The sequence below is a fragment of the Rhipicephalus sanguineus genome, chromosome 3 (genome assembly GCF_013339695.2).
Source record: "Rhipicephalus sanguineus isolate Rsan-2018 chromosome 3, BIME_Rsan_1.4, whole genome shotgun sequence".
NCBI classification, from domain to species: Eukaryota; Metazoa; Arthropoda; class Arachnida; order Ixodida; family Ixodidae; genus Rhipicephalus; species Rhipicephalus sanguineus.
The window spans coordinates 52,331,297-52,337,891 of NC_051178.1; positions in this window are offsets into that span (position 1 = coordinate 52,331,297).

Genomic DNA, 6,595 nt, shown 5'->3' on the forward strand with positions numbered 1-6,595 from the left:
TTTAATACAAGCAAACTGCTTTTTTGCCTTAGCAAATACTCCCTTTATGAACTCACTCGTTGCGAAGATGTTCTGATAAACTTTAACAAAATTGCATTTTCTGCTGCGGTAAAAATTCTGGTTCTTACTTTTCTGGAATATGAAAAACGGGATCACAACAAGGAATTTTGAGACAACAAACACTGTCTGTCTTTTGGTGTACTCAGAAAATTCCAGCGACAATTGCTAGTTTCTCAGAAGCTTTTCATATGAAATGCACTTTTTTACCATATCGACTCTAACTCACTTTGGGGTGGCGGCAGAAAACATTCCACGAATAATTTTTATTGCCTGCAAAAGACCCTCTATTTTCTCCAGCAAAGTTGCCAGCTTGTGAACATACTTATATAAGTTAATCGTTAAGTATGAAATATTCAAATCAAAAGTACATTAGCAATAAGCTATGTTGTTTCACACCGCATACCGTGAGAAATCTTGGCTATATGGGCAGTGTGGTTAATTTACAACAATATATACTTCGTATTTAAGCCGACACTCAGAACATTCACATTTTCGATGGCCAAGTCTAAACTATGAATTTCAGATATTCAGTTTTTCGCTGCACAATACACGGATTGCAACAAAGATAACAACGTTATTGCTTCAATGTTGCGAGCTGATATGATAAACATTCTTATTCTCCCAACCACTTATATACCATTGTATGTATCACGTAAATAATAATAATAACAACAACAATAATCAATCAATCAATCAATCATTTATTTAACGTGCCCAGGAACAACCGTGAGGTCTTTGTGCAGGCGCACGCAAAAAAACAATAAAAATAAACAACACAATACAGAGAGTCTTCAGAAATAAAAAGAGCAAAAACACGTAGACAAACAGAAATGAACACAAAAGGGGAGGAGTAAAATAAGACAACATGAGAAATATTGAAGGGGAATAGAAAATTAGATTGCATATATACAACTATGCAGAAAGACAGAGAAGGCAAGACTTTGTACATTGTGCCATACTATGTCAAAACAGTGCAAAGCTCGGATAAAAACTGTGATTGTGGACTATGAAAAACGTCAAGATCAAGAAAATAATATTATAAAGACTTTGTATTCTGTGAACGGTAGAGTGTTGGAAGAAGCAGGCGGGTACATGAAACGGTCTGTTCTCTCTGGTTAACTTACGCGGAATTCGAAAATTAACACAATTAACACAATTGAGAAGTACAGGGCAGGATATGATACCGTGGACTAGCTTGTAAAGAAATATGAGATCAGAACGATTTCGTCGGCACTGAAGTGATGGCAGTGATAACGATTCAGCAATACTTGAACGAGATCCAGAGTCATTTTAGCAAAGCGATGTTATATATGCTGAGGAATTTTTTCTGGACTCGTTCAATGGTGTTACCGCTGGATTGAGAAATACCATTCCATATCACGGACGCATACTCAAGTTGTGGAAGACATATTGCCGTGTACAATTTGTGTTGGGCCATGGGAGACCTGAATTCTCGAGATATTCTACAAACACATCCGAGAGAACGAAGGCCCCGCATAGCAGCACGGTTAACGTGAGAAGAAAAGTTTAACGCGATGTCAACAACAACAAGATCACTGATTTCATAAACCTTGCATAACGGCACAGAACTGACATAGTATTGAAATGACACGCTAGATGTTTTGCGAGTGATAGACATGAATTTTGGCTTTGAGGTATTCAGAGACAGGTTATTGCCGTTGCACCATTCGGAAAAAGAACACAAATCTGACTGCAGCAAGCGACAGTCGTTAACTGAATGAATTTCCTTAAATATCTTGATTTCATCGGCATACAAGAGGAAATAATAATTACGAATGGCAAAAGAAACATCATTAACGTAAATTAAAAATAGGAGTGGGCCTAATACCGACCCTTGAGGGAACCCACTAGTCACTCTATACAAAGAAGAGGTTTGGCCATTTACGGCAACATAACAAGATCTATTGAGCAGATAGCTGTGCAAGAGATTCACAATCGACAAGTCAATGTCAAAGCGTGCAAGTTTAACCATAATCAGTGTGTGGCTGACTACGTCAAAAGCCTTGCTCAGGTCACAGTAGATTACGTCAATCTGTCCTTTCTGAGAAATAGGTGAGATCTGCGTCATGAAGCTAGCAATATTTGTGGTAGTTGAGCGGCCAGCAAGAAAACCGTGTTGATTTGGAATCAATGAGTTTTTCACACTAAAAGACAATATTTTGTGAAGAGCCAGCTCGAAGATCTTTAATGTGACACATAGTAGAGAAATCGGGCGATAATTAGAAACATCTGTTTTAGAGCCCGACTTAAATACTGGGAAAACACGAGCAGTTTTCCACATGCTAGGAAATGTGGAAGTGTCCAGGCAGTTATTAAATATCGTAGTCAATACTGGGACAAATATACTACCATAAGCTTTTAGTATGGCGGAGGGGATGCCATCTGGGCCACATTATAAAGATGGTTTTAAGCGCTTGATGCATTCGCTGATAAGATTTTCATCCAGCGACAAAGCACTGGATGAGCTAACTGCCTTGGGCTGTTGCCTGATATCAGTGCTAGAGTCTTCGCCCTTATAAAGGGATGAGAAATGCGTGGCAAAACAGTCAGCGACGACATGCACTTCTACCCCATTTGAGACCAGTAGTCTGAAGGACTCTCCGCTTTTGTTAGACCGTTTACGTACATACTTCCAAAACTCAGCCGGCCTGTCAGAGGCGCTTTTTTCTAAGAATTCAATATACGAACTATGATCCCGTTATATAGGCGTTTAGAGAGAGTTCGAAAAAAGCTGAACTCTTCCTTCCACTCGCTGGATGGAGAACATTTAGAGTTCCTGTGTGCGTGATCTTTATGCTTCAGTGCACTGATGAGTTCAGATCAGAACCAGTGGGGATATTTACGTTGTTTAGATGTATACTGGGGAATAAAATTAAGCATGCTGCTCAGTACAAGCTCCGTAGACCGATCAACCTGGGGTGGTATGCAGGATGGCCCGATTTGGCGAAACTCGGGATCTTTCCGAGCTCTGGCGACACCCCCTTTTGAACAAGCTAATAGTACGATAAGGTGAAATCCATCTTTCAGCGTGTGTTCCGTTCCATTGGTTACGATGGAACGCGGCGTCACGTCAAGGGCGGTCGAGAAGGTTGGGTGGTGTCGTCAAACTAGAGGCACCTTCTTTCATTTCTTTGTCGTTCCACTGACTGCAGAAGTGCACCCACGCAGGAAAAGTGGCAGAAAGCTCTACTGACTATAATTTTTATGTGTGCGCGGGCCGTTTGAATTCATTTTCGAGCGTTTAAAGCCTGCAGCAAATATCCTTTAGAATAATCAGCACCGTAGCCTCTGAGATTAGTTCCGACCGAGCACCCTACAACATCGCAGCTAGAGCTAATCGCCGAGGCCACGTGTATAATCACCATGGTCGGCCTGTACATTCTAGCGCATTGCTCGGCCGGCGCGCGCCCTCGTCGTTCTCTTCTTCATCGTCTGCTCGCTCCCCGAGCACTTGCGGCCTGCTGATTATCTAATTGGCTGGACGGTATACCTAGCTAAGTCAGGACGTGCTATGACGAAGCTGATTAGGCCAAATCTTGCTAAGGTCGAGCTAACTAAGCCACGTCTTAATAAGACCATGCTAAAGAAGTCGTGTAAAGCTAAGAACAAGGTAATTGAGATCACGATAATTAACATGACGCTAATTAGGAGCGTGTAATTAAAACCAAGATAATCAAGACCTTACTCACCGAGACCGTGTTAATTAGGATCGTGCAAATTAGGACTATGCTAATTACCTCTGTGCTATTCGGGACCTTGCGGATTAAACGTGTGTGATTAATGTCGTGGTAATTAAGACATCATAAATTTATGCTAATTAACACGGCGATAATTAGGAACGTGTAATTAAAACAAAAATAATCAATACTTTATTCACCGAGGTAGTGTTAATTGGGATCATGCTAATTATTATTATGCTAATTACGTTTGTGCTTAATTAATGTAGTGGTAATTAAGACATTCAGAATATCCACTATCATGTTAGTTAAAACCTTCCTAAGCAATTACGCCAATATTGAGACCGAACTGACACGGTCATTACTCCGAAGCAGGCCAAGTATACTTAGTAGACGAGCCATCGTAATAAGCTGGAAGAAGCTAGGTGATCCAAGCTCCTCCGATGGCCCAAGTCCTGCACAAGCACTGCAAGCTGAACAAATTATTTTATATGCAAAGAAGCTGCTGAGTAGCATCCACCGCATGAAACGCTTGACAGGCACACTGGCACTATGACAGTCACGAGTTGAACTGGGGCCTTTTCAAAATCAACACGTTTGTGCCCGAGTTCGCCCGTCAATCAATTTGATTGACAGACACCTGCGGCGAAGAGCGGGTCCGCCCGCCGCGTTTCCTCTTGCCGAGGAGCAGTGCTCACGCGGCAACGCCTGCGAGCGGCACGATTCCTCTATGAGCTTCATCGCACAGATTATGCACACACGCACAAAGAACTAAAGGTTATGTTATCACGTGGCTACGGTGCCTCGCATTCAATTTCACCGCTCTCACGACGTACCGCTCAAAACTTACTCACAGCTATGAAGCAAGCGCCCCTGGTGGGATTTGCGGCGAGAAATGTTACTATTTACTTGTTTGCGGAGACACTGTTTTTACCGATTCGCTAATACAGAAAAATCTGCATACGTGTAATGTAAGTATAGCAGTATCCTGTTTATTTATTTATCTGTAACATTCCAGAGAAGCGAAACGAGCTGCACCAGAGTGCTGCGTGGTCACCCTTGTTGCCTTCGAGAGCGCAAATTTCCATGCACTAGGTGGAACGAAAGAATTTTCCGAAAGAGATCAAACGCCCACGAACACGCCCGCGGGAGGCGCGATGATTAGTTGGCAAAAAGATAGCGCGACAATCACGCTGACGTCGCTGCACTGTCAAAATGTTGACCGAGTGGCTGCGCTGACGCGTTCGCACGCGGTGTTCCTTTGAAAACCGCCCCAAATGCCGCGCATGCGTTTGTGACGCCATTCTCATTCTTGTAGCCGTTTTTATCAAAGCAGCTATCGCGTGCTCCGCACTGTCTTCCTGTCATGACCGCCGTAATGCGAGCTCGGAGCAAACTCGTGTGCCCGAGAAGCTCGGGCCATCCTGCATAGCAACCCTGGTCATCAACATTTGGTTAATAATAATAATAATAATAATAATAATAATAATAATAATAATAATAATAATAATTCGGCAGATCGCACTACCGTGGGAGTCGCAGTTATGCGAAGCATGCGGCGGGAAGGTGACTGCGGCGTAAGTTTTTTTGCTGAGCGAAACGTTACAAAATGACGCTAAAGATTTGCATAAATTTTCTACGCACACATATATTTTGAAGAGCCGCATATGTGGTATATAACCAGTTGTTTAGAGTTGGGTAACGCTGCCAACGGCAACGTAGGTATTACCAACACCAGAAGCGCAAAGCTGATACGTAGTGCTTATACTTGTCCCTTATGTTGGAGAACGCACGCGCGTTTCGCGAACGCGTGTGCATGTGTCGAAGAAGTTCTTGACAGTTCTTGAACAAGGTCATCATCAACGTGATCAGTGAGCACCAGCAGCTGGCCATGACTTGTTATCGGATCCGGTCGTGATCGCGGTGACGAGGGGTCCATGTATGGGGTCCATGTATAGTGAAGTATGAGGTATCGTACAGCTGTTGGAAATCTTCGTAGACAAGTTGTCTGTCGATAGAGCCGGCGACGTGTCGGAACCATGAGTCACCCTTCGCGTTGGTGAGGTATAAGCCGTCGAGGCTGGAGGCCTGGATAGTGCTACGTAGACCGACATCAGTGGATAACGTTTGCATTCGTAGACTACCTGGACGTATGTGGCCTACGTAGCCTAGTCTAGAAAGCATCTGTCAATCAATCAAGCAGCATCCTCGGTCAGCATGAGGCCATCGCCCAGACTCGTAGGAAATGAAGAGGGTACTGCGTCGTTCTGGCGGACTAAATGCAGATTACGGTGCGGTGATGGGAATATCATATGTAACTTTTGTTAATATATTCCTCCTGGGTCGAGCAATGCTTCAATATAGCTTGCTGAATCATAGGAATACAAATGTAATGTTTATTTGACTGCTATAAAAACGGAGCCAACACTGGAACCATAGACGTTAGTCATGATATGACGCCTGTATCGTAGTAGTACACATCGTATTATCACCTAATGTTTATTGCTTTCTTGTAAACTTAGATAGCAATCACCACAACCAAAATTGACGTTGCACCCATATTTCGCCTGCTTAGCCTGTTTTTCCAAACCAGTTTATTGACCTGGCGTGGCTCTCTGGTAGAATACCTGATTGCCACGCAGAATGCTTGGTTTCGATTCCTGCTGGGATCCTAATTTTCATTCTTTCCATTAGTCAGGCCAACGCTACCGATGACGCTTTTTCCTAACGTTCTCGCATTTAAGTTACAAATGTCTGTTCTCGCCGTTCCTGGGTAGACATATACTGTCAATCACCTGTGGCGCATACTCGTACACCGCGGCCCGTGGTAAACGGGT